This window comes from Lolium rigidum, chromosome 3, assembly GCF_022539505.1.
Source record: "Lolium rigidum isolate FL_2022 chromosome 3, APGP_CSIRO_Lrig_0.1, whole genome shotgun sequence".
Taxonomy (NCBI): domain Eukaryota; kingdom Viridiplantae; phylum Streptophyta; class Magnoliopsida; order Poales; family Poaceae; genus Lolium; species Lolium rigidum.
The window spans coordinates 263,000,347-263,022,558 of NC_061510.1; the positions used below are offsets into that span (position 1 = coordinate 263,000,347).

Sequence of the window (22,212 nt, forward strand, 5' to 3'; positions counted from 1 at the left end):
AGATTTAATGGAGGCATGAACCCACTATCGAGCATAAATACTCCCTCTTGGAGTTAAGAGCAAAAACTTGGCCAGAGCTTCTACTAATAACGGAGAGCATGCAAGATCATAAACAACACATAGGTAATAACTTGATAATTAACATAACATAGTATTCTCTATCCATCGGATCCCGACAAACACAACATATAGTATTACAGATAGATGATCTTGATCATGTTAGGCAGCTCACAAGATCCAACAATGAAGCACAATGAGGAGAAGACAACCATCTAGCTACTGCTATGCACCCATAGTCCAGGGGTGAACTACTCACTCATCACTCCGGAGGCGACCATGGCGGTGAAGAGTCCTCCGGGAGATGAATCCCCTCTCCGGCAGGGTGCCGGAGGTGATCTCCAGAATCCCCCGAGATGGGATTGGCGGCGGCGGCGTCTCAGTAAGGTTTTCCGTATCGTGGCTCTCGGTACTGGGGGTTTCGCGACAAAGACTATATGTAGGCGGAAGGGCAGCCTTGGAGGGGTCACGGGGGCCCCACACGCTAGGGCCGCGCGGGACCCCCCTGGGCCGCGCCGCCCTAGTGTGGCGGCGCCCCGTGGCCCCACTTCGTCTTCTCTTCGGTCTTCTGGAAGCTTCGTGGCAAAATAGGCCCCTGGCGTTGATTTCATCCAATTCCGAGAATATTTCCTTACTAGGATTTCGAAACCAAAAACAGCGAAAACAGACAATTGGCTCTTCGGCATCTCGTTAATAGGTTAGTGCCGGAAAATGCATAAATATGACATAAAGTATGCATAAAACATGTAGATATCATCAATAATGTGGCATGGAACATAAGAAATTATCGATACGTCGGAGACGTATCAAGCTTTATCATAAAAATTTACTAAGCAGAACTCTTTAGTACCATGCATTTCGACATCAGGCACAAACAAAGCATTATCATAAGATTTATCAAAATAGCATGGATTATCATAGATAACAGTAGCATAATTATTCTCACAAGTTTTACTCATAGGGAATATTTCAAGAGAATCCACAGGAACATAACATTCATCCTCCTTTGGTAAGCATGGAGGACAATCAAATAGTGTAAGAGATAAAGAGTTACTCTCATTAGAAGGTTGGCATGGGTAGCTAATCCATTCTTCCTCCTTTTGTTCATCACTCTCCTCTTCTTTTTCATCCAATGAGCTTTCGAGGTTCATCAATTTCCTCCTCTTTTTCATCCAATGAGCTTTCGGGTTCATCAATTTCTTCTTCCTTCGGTTCCTGCAAATTGTGAGTGCATTCTTGTGCATTAATGAGTCTCTCTTTATAATCAATGATATAAGGATTATCGTCGTAACTTTCTATGCAAAAATTAAGGATAGAAGAGACATAATCTTTAAGGTCCTTACAAGCAACACAAGTTTCATAATTTTTAGACATGAAGGATTCTATCTCAGAGGCTCCCATAAATAAAACAAATTGTTCTACCTCTTCGAATCCAAGATGAATATAGTTATTCCAATTATAGTTCATAATTAAAAATACTTCACTAAAGCCACATTGGAATTTAAGATGTTTAGTATCCTGTTGAGAGCAACAGTTTATATCATGGCGTTTAAGCAAGATTTTAGCAATTGTATTCAATTTTTCTATCACGGCACTCATGACTTTACCCGTTCTTGATTCTCTATAATTATTATATAATTCTATAAGCTCCAAATAGGTTGTGGGCTCTCCCATAACAACAGTTTTTAATTTTTCGGTTTTTCAAATTTTTATGGATTTTCGGGTATATAGGGAAAATAAAACATGACAAAAACAAACTAGACAAAAGTAAACTAAGCAAAATAATACTAGACAGAAATAAACTAAGCACAAATAAACTAGACAAAAGTAAACTAAACGAAACAAAATAAAATAAAATAAAAACAGAGAGAGAGGTAGAGTGTACACCCCAGGTGAACTTATGAGTAGAGCTATGTCTCCCCGGCAACGGCGCCAGAAAATAGTCTTGATAACCCACAAATATAGGGGATCGCAACAGTCTTCGAGGGAAGTAAAACCCAAATTTATTGATTCGACACAAGGGGAGGTAAAGAATACTTATAAGTCTTAACAACTCGAGTTGTCAATTCAGCTGCACTGGAAAAGCACTAGTAACGGGGGTGATGTGAAAGCAACGAGTAATATGAGAGCAATAGTAACAGTAACACAGCGAGCGATACTGAGTAACACGGAGGCAATGGCATCAGAAAATAGTTGATACTACTTCCAATGTCATATAGGAACGAGTATATGATGATGAGAGATGGACCGGGGTTCCCAGCTATCTACACTAGTGGTAACTCTCCAATAACAAGTGACAAGTGTTGGATGAACAAATTACAGTCGGGCAATTGATAGGATTGAAATAGCATTAAGATAGAACATCAAGATTATTAATCATGTAGGCATGTTTTCCATATATAGTCATACGTGCCCGCAATGAGAAACTTGCATAACATCTTTTGTCCTACCAGCCGGTGGCAGCCGGGCCTCAAGGGAATCTATCGGTAATTAAGGTACTCCTTTTAATAGAGCACCGGAGAAAAGCATTAACACTTGGTGAAAACATGTGATCCTCATACCTAAGCCTTCCCCTCCAGTTATCCCGATTCTTTGTCACTCCGGGGCCTCGGGTTCCGGACATAGACATGTGCAAACAACTTGTAGATACAATCTAAGCAATAATTATAGAGCTTAAATCTAAGATCATGCCACTCGTGCACTAGTGACAAGCATTAAACACAACAAGATTGAAGCAACAATAACTTCACAAACTTTTGTTATCACCAGAATTTGACCGGATCAGAGGTGGGCCGCGATTGGAGATGGGCTTGAAGAATATACATAGAAGAAATACATGAATCGGCCTTCCATACCAAGTTTGGGCTAGTTTGCCCATGTATCTGTAACATAGTAGGATACGTGTCGTTTAGAAGTTAGAGTTTAACCCGTGCACGGTTAGGTGCACGCCTGAATTAGAAAGTCCCCCGGACTATAAATATGTATCTAGGGTTTATGAAATAAACAACAATCAACGTTCACCACAAACCAATCTCGGCGCATCGCCAACTCCCCCGTCTCGAGGGTTTCTTCCGGGTAAGCACCATGCTGCCTAGATCGCATCTTGCGATCTAGGCAGCACACGTTTATTCGTTGTCCATGCGTTGCTCGTACTGAAGCCTTTTTGATGGCGAGTAGCGTAGTTATCATAGATGTTTTAGGGTTAGCATTGTTCATCATATCATATGCTATCGTCGTGCAACCCTTAGGCATCTAGCCGCCCTTACACCTATCCTGGGTGTAAGGGCGGCACCCCGCTTGATCATTGTTTAGTAGATCCGATCCGTTATGATTGCTCCTTGTTCTTCAAGGATTAGTTTAATATCTGCATCGTTAGGCCTTACAAACGGGTCGAAGGATACGAATGGCGCGTAGGGTGTAGTTTGCTAGCCCTAGACAGGATGTTCCGAGGATCAACTTCGTGTTGGTTTTTAGGCCTTGTCTAGGGTCGGTTTACGATCACCGTGCGTGGCCGCCGAGCTCGATCACGAGTAGGATGTTCCGATTATGCGGTGAAAACCCCAGATCGTAGTAGGTCGTTTCAGCTTTATCTTGATCAAGCAGGACCACCATCTGATCGTACACCTCGTACGTATCATGGGTGAATCGGCTCTTTGAGCCGATTCACAGGATAACCTGAGAGCCGATCGAGGCTCGTATTTAACGTTTACGTGTATGCCATGCAGGAAACTAAGCGAGGCATCATCCAACACCTTCCCGACCGGGTATAGGTCAGGTGGCACGCCCTTGCATCAGCATCGGACGTGCGTGCCGAAGGCTTTGCGGGCCGTCGCTCGGAGGGACCGGGGCCAGCCGCGAGTCCCGGGAGATTCCCGGCTCTACGGTGTTGCCCGTCGCTGCCCGCCGGTGGGTTTCGACCGCAACACATTCCGGCACGCCCGGTGGGACAATCTTCGACATCCACCGCATCGCCATCTACATCCGAGATGGCGGAAGGCACTCCGGTCAAGTACGAGGATCCGACCGAGGAGCTCAAGAAGAAGCATGACGAGATCAAAGCAGTCCTCGAAGCCGACCTCATCGGCTCTTTTCACGTAACCCGCTCACATGGCATCGGGTGGAAGGGGTTCTCACCTGAAGGCGCGCTCGATGGAGTGGACCTGTCCTCCCCGTCGAAGAACGCACCAGGTCGCTGCGTCGGAGATCAACTTCATGGTGGCTCATTCGCTGCACCGCCATTCCGAGAGCCTCGGTGAACACTTTGGAGCGTGTCGCTCCGCGCGTGATCCAGGAAATCATGAGCCATCGGTATTCTCCGTCGGGACCAGCTGCGGGGACTTACCAAGGAGAGATGCCACTCCGGTCCCGTCCACCGCTGCCGTTCGCGTTGGCAGCACTCGGAAGTGCCGAGTTCATCGGCATACATCGTCTACAAGATTGGTGGTGACCCTAGTGACTACCAATTCTTACATGAGGCGCCCAAGGAGATCCCCCACGGATACACGTGCGCATACGTGCCGGACTGCGATGCATCGGGCACTCTCGAACCAGGCCGCAACAGCGGGGACTTCGGAACAGCGGGAGGAACGTTGGGAACGGATCTTGAGAAGCGGACGTGGCTAGCTAAGTACGCCACTCCGACAAACCTCCGGAGCTCAGCTCCTGCAGTTGGCTCGGAGCTGGAAAAGCAAGCATGGCTGGCTAAGTACGCCACCCCGGCGAATCTTCGAGTTCGACGCCTGCAGCCATCACCGCGGATCAGATTTGTACAATTCGAAAGACCGGTTCGGCATGATGCCGAAAAGGAGGGCAATCGGCTATTCCAAGCCGTACCCCAACGAGTACGAGTTGATCCCGCTACCACCCAAATATCGGCTCCCTGATTTCACAAAGTTTAATGGATCAGATGGTTCCAGCTCCATCGAGCATGTGAGCCGATATTTGGCACAGCTGGGCACGATCTCGGCATCGGACGAGCTGCGTGTGAGGTTCTTCGCACGGTCCCTCACGGGATCGGCTTTCGGGTGGTACACATCGCTGCCACCAAACTCAATCCGGACTTGGAAGCAGTTGGAAGAACGAGTTCCACGTGCGGTATCACTCGGAGGCTTCGAGGCTGGCATTGCCGATCTAGCACAAGTACGACGAAGCGCGGGGAAACAGTGGCGAATACGTCCGGCGCTTCGGGACCGTTAGGAACCGATGCTATTCGGTTCATGTAAGTGAAAAAGAAGCGATCGAGTTGGCGGTGGTGGGTCTCTCATCATCGATCAAGGACGTGGCCTCCCAAGCGGACTACCCTTCACCGGCGCACATGGTGCGAAGCTGTCGGCATATGAACAGCGCCACCCAGATGTTTACCAGGATAAATTCAAGCGTGCGGTGGTCCTGGTTGAGGCGGATGAAGATGAAGGTGCTGCGGGAGATCAAGAGGTAGCAGTGGCCGAATGGACTCGGGGGGCAAGCCCCGTGTCCTGTAAAGGGGTTAAGCCACAAGGTCCACCAAAAGGGTTTGACTTCGACGTGACCAAAGCTGAGCAGATTTTTGACCTCTTACTCAACCCGAAGGCCACAAGATCCCCACGGCGCAGGAGCTGAACGGAAAGCCATACTGCAAATGGCATAACACGTTCACCCACGCCACCAACGACTGCAGGGTGTGGCGTCAACAGGTCCAAATGGCGATAGAACAAGGGCGGCTCATTTTCAGCCAGTACGCCATGAAGGTCGACACACACCCCTTCCCCGCCGTTAACATGGTGGAGTATAATTACCATGGAGGGTGCCAGCCAGATTTCTCGTGCAATATCAACATGGTAGGACCCGGGCACCACTCGGTAAGGACGGAGATGAGGGCAGCTACTCTCATAGCAAGGACACGAGAGGAAGCCGCTCCACGCGATCGGCTCCGTCACGATGGCAAGCGCTACATCACGAGAGGGAGAAGTGAGGAACGTAAGATATCGGCGACCTCTCTCCGATCACCTCCTCAACAAGTATGTGGGTCAATACGACCAACACCGGCGATACAACGACGATGATGAAAAAGATCGTCCGGCTAGGGACGACGGAGACGTCGTCGGCATGATCGCAACGAGGAGCGATATGAGCGCCACGCCAAGGAAAAGTCGAGAGAGCAAGACGACGTGGATAGGCACTGGGACTGCCCCTTCTTCAGACACTGCTGGGATTCAGGAATGAGCCGATTGCCCACAATCGGCAACTGTCCGAGAATGTAAACAAAAGAAGAAGGATGCGACTAACGTGTCCGTGTTCAAACGTCTAGGGCCTCTCCCGCCTCGGAACAAGCATGCCGAGTCCGCTCGGGTGGAAGATCTCGAGGAACTAGAGGACGATGATGAAGAAGAAGACAAGTATCATCGGCCAAGGTGGTGCCCTGATGGGCTCAGCCGTTCCCAAAAGCGAAGGGTTCAGCGTCTACGTGGGTTGGAGGAAGCCGAAAGGTTATACCTGCACACGTTGAGGAAGGCGCGGCCTGATCTGGCCGCTAAAATTCAGCGAACCTTGGACGAAGAAGGTCGGCCACAAAGGAAAGAGTGGCGCCCCAGACAAAAGAAAGCCGACGATGAGACATCGCCTGGCACAAACATGGTCTTCATCCTTCCAACGGAGTTTAGTGCTCCAGGATTAGACGAAGCACCTGTGGCACAACTTGATCGCGGCCCACGGCCGGTCATCTTTGAGAAGCCACGAGAGAGAAGCTACGAGGCATGCGAAGGCCCCGTACTTGCGAGGTTACATCAATGGGCAGCCTCGTCAACAAGATGTTGGTGGACACCGGAGCGGCGAGTTAACATTATGCCATACTCCATGCTACGTCGGTTGGGACGCTCTAGCTCGGATCCGATCAAGACCAATGTGACACCGAGCGATTTCAACGGCCAAGCATCCGACGCACAAGGTGTTCGAACGTGGATCCGACCGTAGGAAGGAAAACCGTCCCTACGACGTTCTTTATTGTCGACGACAAGAGCTCCTATGTCTGTCCTACTAGGAAGAGATTGGATCCACGCCAATCGTTGCATTCCATCCACGATGCACCAATGCCTAATACGATGGGATGGAGATGAAGTAGAAGTCGTCCACGCAGATGATTCAGCCGAGATTTCAACGGCTGGCATGAATGTTTGGGAGACATCAGGCCAAGAGCCACTCTCAGGCATCAATTTGGACGATTGCGAGCGCATCGACGTGACAAAGGATGGGGTTAGGCTGGTTTTATCCACCGGCCTGACCGTGTAACAAGATCAGCGTCTATGGACAAACGTGGCGATGCCGATCCATGTGATCGGCCCCAAGGATCTATGAAGGAGCATTGCACAACCTTCATCGAACAAGCAACATGGAGGCCGATTCCGGCAATCGGCCAAAATTATCCTCACCATACATTCTGCTCGGGTTCAGCATTTGATCCAACGAGGAATACTCGAAGAGCCGATACCCTCAATTACTTGAAAGAATCGGCTCGGGGGCACCTAGGTGGATAAAACACGAGGATATGAAGTGGAAGTGTCTTTCAAATGCCCAGCAGCCCAAGATATTCTTTGATGATGGGTATTGAAGTATGGGGGCCGATACATAAATCGGCCGTAAAAAATTCAAAAAAAAAAATTTAAGCACAGCCGATGCGCAGACATCGACTTAAGGATAGAAAGCCGATGCATGGCCATCGACTCAAGAGGTACAACTGTTATAAGCAGAAGCCCAATGGAGCAGGTATCGAGTTACATGGAGAGGCTCTATTGGAAGAACTCCTCAATGGAATGGTTTGGTGGCTCAGATCCTCTCTTCAAGAACCTCCAAATTCCTTTTGCAAGTATTCGAGTCCGCAATATCAGCTGGGGCAAGTTTGAGGGATCACAACCCTGACCAATATCAAGAACAGCTCGGGGGGCAGCTCACCCTGAAGGTTCTCTGCTCTGGGGAGCCGATTTTGTTGAAATCGGCTGGCTTTGCATTATGACTTGGAAGCCGATGGTGGCACATTTGGCTGGCTCACTACTTTTCTCGCCTTAACTGAGGATCGGGGGGCAGCTTGCCCTGAAGGACCCTTTGCTATAGGAAGCCGATTTGGTTGAAATCGGCTGGCTCTGCATCTCAACTTTTTTGAGGAATGGTTGCTGCGGGAAAACGGAGCAGGAGCCTGTCCTGCAGAAGTATCAGCTCCGGTCTCCGGGTTGATTCAGAAATGGTCCTAGAGCTCTCCCGAAGGCAAAGGTTGCTGTTAAATCTAATAATACGCTCAGTGACTGCGGTTTGGACCTGTTCGGTTGGAAGTTTGGGGATCTGAGTTGGAGCAAGGTTCACAGGTTACCATTTGAGGAGGTGGCTAAATTGGTCTATCTCGAAATTTATCGTGAGAGGTCGATGCGTTGCCATCGGCTCATTGAGCGTTGATCAAATTAACAATCGGCGAAATCAGTACGAAAGGAAATCGGCAAAATCAAGTTAAGGAAAAGTCTTCTTCATTAATAAGAGAGGATTTTTACAATGAAGAGCCGATTGCTCAAGGGAGGCAAGGCATCATGATGAAGGATACTGCGACGGTTTCTGCTCTGCCACGACATGACCCGACGAAGGAAAAGCGTAATGATTTTGGAAATGTCATTTCCAAAACCAGGGGGCATGTGTTATCACCAGAATTTGACCGGATCAGAGGTGGGCCGCGATTGGAGATGGGCTTGAAGAATATACATAGAAGAAATACATGAATCGGCCTTCCATACCAAGTTTGGGCTAGTTTGCCCATGTATCTGTAACATAGTAGGATACGTGTCATTTAGAAGTTAGAGTTTAACCCGTGCACGGTTAGGTGCACGCCTGAATTAGAAAGTCCCCCGGACTATAAATATGTATCTAGGGTTTATGAAATAAACAACAATCAACGTTCACCACAAACCAATCTCGGCGCATCGCCAACTCCCCGTCTCGAGGGTTTCTTCCGGGTAAGCACCATGCTGCCTAGATCGCATCTTGCGATCTAGGCAGCACACGTTTATTCGTTGTCCATGCGTTGCTCGTACTGAAGCCTTTTTGATGGCGAGCAGCGTAGTTATCATAGATGTTTTAGGGTTAGCATTGTTCATCATATCATATGCTATCGTCGTGCAACCCTTAGGCATCTAGCCGCCCTTACACCTATCCTGGGTGTAAGGGCGGCACCCCGCTTGATCATTGTTTAGTAGATCCGATCCGTTATGATTGCTCCTTGTTCTTCAAGGATTAGTTTAATATCCGCATCGTTAGGCCTTACAAACGGGTCGAAGGATCCGAGTGGCGCGTAGGGTGTAGTTTGCTAGCCCTAGACAGGATGTTCCGAGGATCAAATTCGTGTTGGTTTTTAGGCCTTGTCTAGGGTCGGTTTACGATCACCGTGCGTGGCCGCCAGGCTCGATCACAAGTAGGATGTTCCGATTATGCGGTGAAAACCCCAGATCGTAGTAGGTCGTTTCAGCTTTATCTTGATCAAGCAGGACCACCATCTGATCGTACACCTCGTACGTATCATGGGTGAATCGGCTCTTTGAGCCGATTCACGAGATAACCCGAGAGCCGATCGAGGCTCGTATTTAACGTTTACGTGTATGCCATGCAGGAAACTAAGCGAGGCATCATCCAACACCTTCCCGACCAGGTATAGGTCGGGTGGCACGCCCTTGCATCAGCATCGGACGTGCGTGCCGAAGGCTTTGCGGGCCGTCGCTCGGAGGGACCAGGGCCAGCCGCAGTCCTGGGAGATTCCCGGCTCTACGGTGTTGCCCGTCGCTGCCCGCCGGTGGGTTTCTGACCGCAACAACTTTATAGATAGACTAATCATAATGTAACAATCCATCGGATCCCAACAAACACAACACCGATTACATCAGATGAATCTCAATCATGTAAGGCAGCTCATGAGATCATTGTATTGAAGTACATGGGAGAGAGAGTACCAACTAGCTACTGCTAGAATCCGTAGTCCATGGGGGAACTACTCACGGAGCATGATGGAGACGGTGGCGTCGATGGAGATGACTTCCGGGGGCACTTCCCCGTCCCAGCGGCGTGCCGGAACAGAGACTTCTATCCCCCGAAACGGAGTTTCGCGATGGCGGCGGCGCCCCTGGAGTCTTTCTGGAGTTTCGTCAATTGGTGTAGGGTTTTTAGGTCGCGAGGGGTTATATAGGCGAAGAGGCGGAGTCGGAGGAGCCAGGGGGCTCCCTCCCCATAGGCTGGCGCCCCCCCCCTATAGGCCGCGCCGCCCTGTGGTCTGGGGGCCTGGGCCTCCTCTCCGGCTCCCCTTCGGTGTTCTGGTCCGTCTCGGTGAAATAAGATGTTTGGATTTTGTTTCGTCGAATTCCGAGAATATTGCCCGAACAGTTTTTCTGGAACCAAAAACAACAGAAAACAGAAACTGGCACTGTGGCATCTTGTTAATAGGTTAGTTCCGAAAAAATGCATGAAATCATTATAAAGTGTGAGCAAAACATGTAGGTATTGTCATAAAACTAGCATGGAACATCAGAAATTATAGATACGTTGGAGACGTATCAATTAGCTTGCAAGGATATGATTGGATCATAAGAGATGACATACCACGGTACGAGTAAAGAGTACTTGTCGGTAATGAGGTTGAACAAGGTATGGAGATACCGATGATCGAACCTCGGACAAGTAAAATATCGCGTGACAAAGGGAATTGGCATCGTATGTAAATGGTTCAATCGATCACTAAGTCATCGTTGAATATGTGGGAGCCATTATGGATCTCCAGATCCCGCTATTGGTTATTGCTCGGAGAGGGGTCTCGACCATGTCTGCATAGTTCGCGTACCGTAGGGTGACGCGCTTAAGGTTCGATGTCGCATGAGTAGATTTGAATATGGTATGGAGACGAAGTTTGTTCGGAGTCTCGGATGGAATCCAGGACGTCACGAGGAGGTCCGGAATAGTCCGGAGAATAAGATTCATATAAGGGAAGTTGATTTCTAGGTTTCGGAAAAGTTCGGGATTTTTCCGGTGGATGACCGGGAAGGTTCTAGAAGGTTCCGGGGTCCCACCAGTGGGCCCACGACCCTAGGAGGCCTAGCATGGGCCGAGGGGGTGCTCCCTAGCCTAATGGGCCAGGGGCACATGCCCCTCAAGGCCCAGCCGGCCAAAACCCTAGGGGATCAACTTGGGGGGAAGAAATCCCTCTTCCCCCCACTTGGCCGCCGCCCCCCCTAACCCTAGATGGGAAAGGGGGCCACCCCAGCCGACCTGGCCCCCTATATAAAGAGGGGAGGGGGTGGCCGGCCACATCCCATCCATTGTCCCCTCCTCTGGCCGCCTCTCTCTTCCACCATATGTTGCTCCGGCTTAGGCGAAGCCCTGCAGCTTTTCTTCCTCCACCACCACCACCACGCCGTCGTGCTGCTGGAACTTGGAGGAGATCTACCACACCTCCGCTGCCCGCTGGAACGGGGAGAGGAAGGGCTTCATCGACACCGTACGCGCGATCGAGTACGGAAGTGTTGCCGGATTGCAGCACCGGGGATGATCGTCTACACCAACAACGAGATCTAATCTCGTAGGCTTGGAAATCTTCGAGGGTTAGTCTCATATCAATCTCGTTGCTTCGATCTTGTAGATTAGATCTTGGGTGTTCCATAGATTAGATCTTGGATTTATTCGTCTTGCGGTATGAAATTTTTTATTTTCTATGCTACGAACCCCTTCAGTATATACACCCCTAACCCAAATTAATTGGTGCAGTATAGATATTTATGTAGAATTTTTTAATTTGCAAAGCAGTAACTATGAATCTGAATCATCCGTGTGCTCATTACGGGCACAACATGTGCAATGACGTCCAGATTGTCATTGAGCTTCTTGAAAACCTGTAAGCCGTGACGGTATGTATATAGTTTCGCAAAAATGTCTACCATATACTAGTAGTAAACTATATATATGTATGTCAAAAATAAGTGTTCTTTAGTAATTGCTTTCTTATGTTTTTGTCAGTGCAATCCTGCAGCTCAAGGCGTGCTTGGACCATCTGAACAGATACGATTCCCACACTAGGATCCTTTGAGGTGATTCTACTTGAGTGGTCTGGGCCTTTGAAGAACTTTAGGGTGCAAGTCACCAGTGAGGCAAAACAAACATATTTCAGTTGTCCTGCTTGGGAAGCATTCATAGACCGGTACAAGATAAATCCCGGGAGGAAATTCATCTTGTATCTCGACAACATCTTTCAGACTACGTACTTCCAGTACACTCAAACGGAGAACACATCCTCTTGTGATTCTGAAGAGCTCCCTCCTAGAGCTGTTGGTGATGCTATATGTATCTTCGAGGTTTCTAATAGTACTTCTAGCTAGGTTTTATCTTCTATGTCTAGATCTACATGACTATGATGTCGATGTAGTGAAAAACTTCTATGACTATGTCTAGTAGATTTAGTAATGGCAACTTCTGGACGATGTTATCTTCTATATGTTATCTATGTTATGTTGTTGTGATATAATTAGTGTTTCTGGAAATTAAGTAATAGCCCTTTTAAATTTTGAAAAATCAGTTAGTGACGAGGCCTGTTCCTGGCACTCCACAAGTATGTCAGAAATTTCGGGTATGTGCCAGGGACACACCACAGGTACCAAATATCACTGACACGACATCAATGGCCTATCAAATCCACGCCACTGAGGATGGTTTTTCCACGCCGGTGCAAGGCTTTTCTCTACTAGTGCTAGATCTTCACTCCATTATCGTGATAGAGACTGAGGGGTGCGAGGGAGAGCCCCGCCATTGCCGGTTGCCACACGGGATTTCTCCAGCAGTGGCGGGAGGCGCGCGGTGCAGGGAAGCTAGGGAGGGAATTAGGGTTCCCTGTCGTCTCCTTAGTGAGAAGATGATGTGGGGTATTAATGATATGGTAACTCTAAAATGGGGGAGAATTTTACTTCCTGGCCTCAAGTATAAATAAGAACCTAAATTCTCGTATGTTAGGATTATAACTCATATGTTAGGTTTGTACAACTACTCCCCCAAATAATTGAGCTAGACTCACTTCCTAAAAATGAAGGTGACGGTGAGGTCATGCTCCCTCATGGTGAGAGCGCTGACAGGAGGAGCATCGGCCCCGATGGAGATGATAGTGCTGAATTTGTCTTCTTGTAGTGGTGGCGAGTGGGACCGTGGCGATGTCAACGGGCCATACGGTGTGGCCTCGGGCAGCGGTGGTGGGAGGTGACAGCATGATGGTACAAGATTCCGAAGGCCATTGTCTATGAGCAAGCAGCTTGCATGCGTGGCTTCCTCCACCCTCTCTCATTGACATCGCACAACCTAGGGGTTGAGACGATTAGTCAGGTCGACGGGCTTCTGAGGCCAGCGCTGATATAGCCAGGTGTGGTATGGTTGTGATTCGATTAGGCGATCATATCGCTGACTTGGCCCACGAGGTGATGTTTCGGTGGGAGTCGTCCCACCAACCCTACTGCTAGTATTGATCGGAAACATATCTTTGTCATCGCTGGACTTTGATCGAATGTACTCCGGCACTGACCGGAAGCAGTTTACTGCAAGGGCCTCAGCATGCTTCCAGCGGCATGTGATCGAGGGCATCACTCTCTCTCATTGTTGGGTTCCGTCTATCGATAAGTCATCAGCCGGTAGAGAGGTTGTTGCCGCTGGCTGTTTCGACTACAAGTATTTTTACGCTACGGTGTAAACATAAGATCACTTCGAGCAATGTCGACACACATGCATCATGCGCTCTCTGAAAGTGATGGCTTGAACCTCGGCTTTGGGAATTAAAATTCCGTGAGCTACCTATGGTTGTGTCGACATCATCGACGCGAGCAACAAACACTATTCGAAGGCTTTGTCTAGAATTCGTGGGGCTTTCGTTTTCCACATGCATTAGAACAGAGGGGGTATTATGGTAAAAGTTAGTGGTCAAAGAAGGTCAATCTCAAGTGTGTCCAAAGGGCGTCTAGTTGTGATATGGAGGGAACATCATACTAGCAGACGCCAATGCATGTTACTACTAACACTACCCTATATCATTGACTTGGGCAGTGATGCTTACCATTATATGCTTCTTTTCAGAACAAAAATTCTGGACTTATATATGTGTAAGTAAATGACTAAAATTAAATATTACTAAACTGTCTATGCAAAGTTCATAACACTCTGCATCTTGACAAGAGGGCCATCACGGGCCTATGATATGTGGAGTATATATAGCACAAGTAGATGGTTTAAGCAATTGAAAGACTGGTGGCACTGATTTTAGGTTAGCAAGCGAAGGAGAACGGAGCTATTAGCCTATTACCACTTTGTCAAGAGCACATAACCACCATGCAGAGTGTGAGTCCATTAGAAGGCTCCAAGATCTAACCAAGATCATGATAAAACGGCGCACTAGCTCCTACTTTTATCCATGATGAGCGTGCTCCTGTGACAACCGGTAAGCCACCACTATAAGCAATACGCATGATCTGGATATCCGTAGGAAGCTCAGAGATCAAATCAAGATCATGTTCCTTTCTTCAATACAAACTGAATTTTGTCATCTACTTTGTTGTGTGGGTGTGCTCTGTCGGCCTCACCATATTTTAACAAAGGAATGGCGCAAAAACATTTCCCTGCTTTACCATGGCAATCACTGATGAGAGAAGATAACCTTCCAATTTGGGGGCCAAAATATTCGACCCCTGTTCTTTTTCTTCTGACCATATACACACATATACATCTGAGTTCCTAAGACAAAAAATGATGGCATGCACCAGCACAGGCCTCACAATGCCTAATCTATTTTCCTTTTCTCTCTTGAAAATTGCCTTGCGAGCTATAAGATAAAGTCTGTGATATCTAAACAAAAGCTTTTTTCCCTGATTTACTGTTACTTTTCAGTACGCCTCAGCTAAACCGCCACCAATTTCAACAACAAAATCCATCTGAAAACAGCACCTGCAACTGTCAACCCTCACTCCATGCCCAGAACTGCAGGAAACTTATCTTTTTTCTGACCAGTCACTCTTTTCTTTTCCCGAAAATGGAAGTTGTTCCTAAGGACTCTGCACCGATAGGTGCAATTAGCCACAGTTCTAATCGGTTATGGACATCAACTGACCAATCCACCATTTATTTTTCTGTCCTGACCCTGGATGCTGAACTTAATGTCTTATACTGTTCTGTATCGTTGTCATTGATGGTGGAACATGTGGGCTATGCCTCCCACGGAAACTAGGGCTCGCCAACCCACCATCGCTGGAGCTACCTAAATCGGTCTCCCCCTGCATCTCTGATCGATCAGAAGTGTTGTCGAAGAACTTGTCGAGCCTGGCACGGGTTGTGCGTACGAGATGATGGAGAGCCAGCACCATGTCCAGAATGTAGTGTTCGGTCTTCTCCTTGTCAGCATGGCACAGTGTCTGAATCTTGAGCACCCTGCCGCCATCGTTTCCGTTTAGCACCCTATTAATAATTCATGAGAAAATATCATCAGCAACAAGAAATCCTATATTTTCCGTGCATCTGGTGCACGCTGAACTAGATATGTGGATCATTCACTATACCTTTTGTCCTGCCATTCGCCAAGCATCCGACTCCCCACCCTGATGTTCAGATCAGAGGAAATAAGACCAATTTAGCAGATAATTCATTCAACAATTCTTTGCAAATAATTTAGTTGAGATGGTAGGATGGTGTGTATGTTAAAAGAGTATGCACATTTTTGGTACCTTATTGTGGATTCTGCCATTGGCAAGAGCCATTTCAGTGTCTTGTTCATGTCATATGTGAGCTGTTCTACTGTCCTCTGAAGAAAGCACGTGCCAAGATCAGACAATGATAATCATGATAAAACCTACTATCAAATTGGCCAAAGAACAGTGGCTACCTTTTCTTTGAACTGGTTACATTTTAACTTGATTTGTAGGGCTGATCTGGTGCAAGGAGGTAATGCTTGGTACAATGAATCAACGCCGCTTTTTGGAATTGATGGTACTAATGATGCCTGATATTGATAAGCCATAGAGAGAAACAGATAAGGCAAAATTTTAGCATCCAATTAGGTCGTCAAATAACTCAAAAGGAGTGGAACAGTGCTTTGTTATTGTTTGTTTTCTTAACAAAGAGAATTTCATTCTGGAAACTATGATAAGATAAAATGTTGGCTACATGTTTATGTCGTTTACGACTATGTTTGATCATTATCCTTAACAATGGCATAATCAGCAGTATTTACATGAAAGTATATAACCTTATAAACACAAGACAAGAAGAATAAAAGGAACATACCAAACACTTTATCTTGAAAATGATGTTTGCATAATGCAGCGCAAGATCGGCGGACCCTAAAGTTTGCTGAATCTCCCCTTTTTCATTCGCAGATTCATCTTGTTCATTAAAAAAGACACTGTTGATCTCTGATCGCAAGAAATATACAACACAAACAAGTTTCTCCACAATCTGCAGTACAACAGCAAGGAATATCTGTTAGAAATCATTATAGACAGAGCGAAAGTCACTCATAAACATGGTATAACATTACATGTTCCATCTTCTTGACCCAAAGTGTTTTCTTCTTCAATTCCTTGATGAATTTTTTTTCCATCTCCACCGCATTCAAAAGAGACTGAATTGAACTGAATTTGTCATCCTTTCCTTCCCTGCACTCTTGATAGCTTTTCTTGTACATCTCCTCAGAGATGTCAAATCGACGCATCCCGTGGTACAGTTGCTGCATGAGAGAAAATATAGAACAGAAATAACATCAAAATTCCAATGGTACCAAAAGATGGAAATTCATCAAGGACATAAGCATATGAACTATGAATTATCTATACATAATTGAATTTCGAATGGGTCACTGACCACAGTCTTCTCTGCAAGTGCCATCATATACTGCATACTAGATTCTGCTGATTCTTTCGTGTATTTCTGATGTGTTTGTTCAAAGTCCAACCTCGAGAAATGCTGGCCCAAGTTGTGCCATTTGGGATCTCTGCATAGGTTTCCGAACCGAGCAACATCTGCAGCAAACTCCTGAAAGTCCTCCCTACAAATATAATTTGACCAAAAAGTGCATATAAGCAAACTGAAAAGGCACTTCAAAATTATCTGTGAAAACACTGCTAGTTAAAATGAATTGCCTGAAAATGTCTTCACTTACCTTTTGTCGGCTCCGACAAGAGCAAGCAGGTTGCCACAATCATCTGAAACCAAGCACTGGACTCCTTGGGACTGAAGCACCGCAGATTTCAGATGCCTCAAGCTTTGTTCAGAGAGGAATTTCATCAGATTGGAGCCCTTTGCAATTGTGTTGGCAACCTCAAAGGCCAGGATCTCTACTGTCCTAGTTTCTTTGGCAGCAATACAGGACCTGATGCGGGAAAATGCTGTTTTGGGGGTATTTGAAGTCTCTGGATACTTAGTTGATTCTGATTTATAGATTTCGTTGGAAGATAGGTCTTTTTCTGATGCCTGTAATATCAAAGAGACAAAATCAGTCAGGACCAAATGCCTGTAAGACAAAGAGGCTCTTCTAATAGGATAGTTTGATTGATACACGCTAAATGATTAATCATATAAAAGTATTTATAGTTCTTTCCAAGAAATTTACGATTTTCACGTATAATAGGCGAAAAAACTGCTTGAAACAAAAAATTCAACTATAAAATAGACAGGATATACATATACGTTTTGCACATGATTACAGGCCAAACACTCATGCTAACAAATTCATCAACTACATCAAATTCCTAGATGTCAGAAAATATCCCTGAAAAACCAATACTTATGAAAATCCATTGCAAAATTTCGCTTACCGTTTGATCAAACAAGAATTCTATCCAAGCAGGAGCTCACAAAACCAAGCATCAAGAAGAGAAACAATAGGTAGGGGCACTTGCCTTAGATTTGCCCTTGTCAGACAATGCAGTCTCCTTGGCGGCCGGCGGCGGCGGTCTACCATCCTTCCCGCCCTCACCCGCAATCTCCGGCGCCGTCTTCCTGCTCCGCTTATTTCCCATCCCAGCAGATTGTATCTTGGGTGGCTGCTGCTTCTTCTCCTCGTCATGGCAAGCAAAGTTTTCTTGATTCGAAGACGACAAGGATCCCAGGGCAAGCCCTCCCGAACAGCATAGCCAACCCATCTTCTTCCTCAATCTGATTAGAGAATATACTCGAAACGAAACAGTTTCGACCGGCAAGCTCGCTATTTAAAGGCGATCCAATTCGCCCATTGAATTGATCGTCCGAAGATCCGTGATCGCAAGAACGGGAGAAATCAAGAATGGGATCCGCACAAGGACATCTACAAAGGAGATTGCGAGGAAACGGAGCAGACAACCAAAGAACGACGTTAATGTATAGCAATCAGCAAGTGGGGGAAGGAAGTCTACTCATTAGTTAAACAATCGAAGAATCCAGGTTTGGTACGCATATTTTCCTTAATTTAATGGTTGACTTGTGTATCCAGGTGGGGAAGGAGAGACGGTCTCAAGCCCAACAAAAATACAGATCTATCTACTACTAGTTTTCTTTTCGCTCCAATGCAACTTGGATTACAAGTATGGACACCCTCTCGATACTTATCTTAAGATTTATCTTATCCATTAAATATTGGGTTGGATATAATTTATTTCCTATTTAGCGACCCGTACTTTAGTTTTGTGGTTATATCTCTACTATTAAGAGCAAACTGGTGAATGCCTGGTGTCACATTTTCAGGATGGACAATAATACCCCCACGTCTACTATCCAAGATGATTTATCTCAACGCAACAAACAACTCCACACCATTAGGCGTAGCTTTTCAAAATTTCAAATGGCACAGCAAACGCCTACTATTTCTCAACTAATCTTTAGTTCAAAAAAACCGGTGTTGGTAATTAGCGATTCGTTCGACATCCAAAGAAAACCTGCGTCCTCGAGCGATCCACGGCAGGAAAACTAAGGAAAGCCTAAAAAACCGGCCGCTACCCGCGAAGGAATCGTAACCGAGCTATCCAAGTCGTGTTGGTCGTGGGCTTCGGCCGATCCAGCAAAAATCCCCCGTGAAAATCAGATCGGTTGTTGCCCCGCTATCCTGCACCAGAAAATCACGCGACAACTCCCATACGGTATGTTTCCCGAGTAGTACAAGGACTAGATCGAATCCTGGCATCGCAAACTACGGTCTTCTCAAAGAACTACCAGGAGCCTTCCGGCGCCAATGGAACGGCCGGCGGCGGTGCAAGATGAGCACAACGCCGGACAGCCGGAGATACTTCACATGAAGAGCAGGAGGCGCCCCTGATCACAACCGACGTTGTCGACGTGGAAGTAGACTTCTTCAAATTGAAGGCGGACGACAGGTCCAGGGGAAGATCACAGGCAGTAGCTAGCGTTGGCGTTGTTTGGCCTTTGACGGCAACCCGGTCAGACCTTCATGTATTCCTGCATGAAAGACCTGATCGACCCCTCGTCGGCGGCGGATAGGTTGGCACATGGCGATTGTCAGGCTAGCGAGCGGGTTCAGGACGTTCAGGAGGGCAGCGCAGATCATGTCCGCGATCAACAACTTAGGCGTCGTCTACATTCCTCTACGCAAGACGCGGATGACAGATAAGATGGGGCTACATGTCGCCGTCGGCTACATGACAAGGCTAATGGAGATGGAGAGTGATATTGCACGGCCGGTGAAGGGGCGCAACGAAGAGTGTGAGATCAACGCGGGGAACTTACGGCCGTACATGCTGGGGCGGTGCGGTGAGAGAGGATCAGGCTCTCGGCTGAGAGCAACGCGCGTCCAGCAATCCAGTTCTACTGGATTAGTTTAGTATTTAGTGATTGATTGGTTGTTGACTACTTCTGACTACATGATGCATTCGATCGGATTGCTGAATACGGCTGCTACAATTCAGTTTAGTGACTTAGTTTGTGGCTGTTCCACACTCTGCTTTCGCCATACAGAAGTCTTCAGATGAGTGCAGTTCAAATATGGTGCCAGACATAGCTCAGCTACAGGTGTGCAGTTCAAACATGGATTAGCTCTTCTTCTCGAAAGTATACCTTTTGAAACTGATGTCCTAAATACGTAAGGTTTGCTGAATCTTGGTGGTGTCTTGATACTGTGGAAGGTGGTGTTAGTTCAACTGGGTCTGATAACTGCAAATCTGCTGAAACTGTGGATGACAAAAATAATGGATGTGTGCGCTATATTTTTCAGTTGTGGTGTGCCTGCATCTTATTCCTTATACTCAACTTGCAATTGCGTATGCTACATTGGACTTCAACTGGAAGAGCAACCATTCGTAAAAGAAGAAAGTAGGCATTCTAGCTGGCAACAAGCTGCATGTATGTACTTTAGTTCATTTCTTTAAAAAATTAATAGAAAATTACCTATTTATTTAATGTGCAAAATTATTTTTCAGTTTATAATATATATCCATATCTTTGAATTTAATTGTTTTAGTTTTACAATATATGATATGTATATATCGTTATACCGTAGCAACGCACGGGCATTCAACTAGTGTGGATGGTAAGTATGGGTTTAGATATGTTTCAAGTTATTATTTAACCCATTATTTAATGATTTTTGTGGATATAAGATAAAACTTATTTTGGTTCCAGTTATAAGAGCTGTATCTAGATTAAGATATCATATACGGAGTATCTTTTTATTAATCAGGCTTAAGTGTTGATATTTTGCCGAGTTGGCGTACTAATGCGCTTGCTCAAACTAACTGGAAGATTAATCCAAATCTTATGTGATCTTAGGTTTCATGGAAATCAGAGAAGAAAATGAGTTGCCATTGATCTTTTCGCTGGCTAGATTCCTTTTGGAGGAAGTTACCCGCCTAACTGCGGATAAATCCATCTCTCAAAAATAGCTACAGTGAATTTGATCATTGCCTATCATTAAAAAAAAAAATAGCAACCCATTGCTCGTTATTATCGTCATACCGTGCTCCTAACCGCATCTAAAGCTGAACATAACTCCAATACAACCTTATCATAAGGATTTGGAGAGCAATTAAGGGAGAATACAACGTTGTATTGTGTCATTCTCGTTCTACGCTTGTGTGAAAACTCATCGCTAGCAATATTATTTTACCGCTTATCTCAAACTGATTTTATTTTTTCACGGAAAACAATGGTTCCAGCTTTATGCAGTACAATTCATCAACGGCAAACTACCCACCAAAGTTAAGCATTCATTTGACCATTACCTCCTCATATATTTTTGTTTGACACAACATGGTTGAAACACAAGAGCACTTGTACCGACTTTGACGTGCACCTTTGTTTGTTTCATTTGGAAAATTAGTTTACAAATGAAACATATTTTCCGACTTTAATTTGTTGAGCAAATCAAAAATCATTCTTAAATGGCACTACATTATAGTTTTTCCCTCTGTGTTTGTTCAGTTGAATGTCGTCGGATATTTGCTTTATGATGTCGCCTCTGTTGTTCAGTCATGGAATGTATCATACCTGTCCAACATCGCAGCAACATCTAATGAAGTTAACAATTGACACTTCAAAAGAAAATTGAGAAGCCATATATATTCAACATTATAATCTCAATCTCTATTTGAACTGACATACACAATATAAATAAGTCATCATTATGGACCCATCTAGGGTTAGAACTGCCATATCAAAATTAATGGTACGGCGTTAATACAATATACCACGTCAACGTTTGATCGCATAACTTGAGTGGATGAAAGCAAAGGAGGTTACCTGCTAAATCATCATGCTAAATTTGTGCCACGTTTCTTCATACATGCGATAGTTTCTTATGAAAAAATACTTCGGTGCAACATAAAGTTGTATGATTGTAAGGCGATGCACTGCGCTAATCAATGTGTGATCACATTAGTCGTGTGGGGTTAGAGTAGAGAGGTTACCGTAAAAGATCATTGCACCAACTTCTTGCATCTTTAATTAGCATGATTCTCAAAAGACAAGAATAGAAAAAATGCAGGATTGAAGTGTCTTGTCATATTGAGTCCAGTACGATTAAAAGCTACTGAGAGATGCATCAAAGAGTGTTTGATGCAGTGTTTAGATTTTTTTCATAAAAAATCGTTGACGCTCGTAACTAACAAATTTTCGAAATTGTAACTTCAATTTATTTGGACAAATCAATAGGATTTTATCTGAATTTTG

The 22,212-nt window shown here is 45.8% G+C and overlaps 1 pseudogene; it reads right to left on the reverse strand.

Annotated features, from left to right (window-relative positions):
* Positions 1–15,221: 15,221 nt before the first annotated feature.
* On the reverse strand, positions 15,222–19,169 carry LOC124696463 (annotated as a pseudogene).
* Between the last annotated feature and the right edge of the window lie 3,043 nt (positions 19,170–22,212).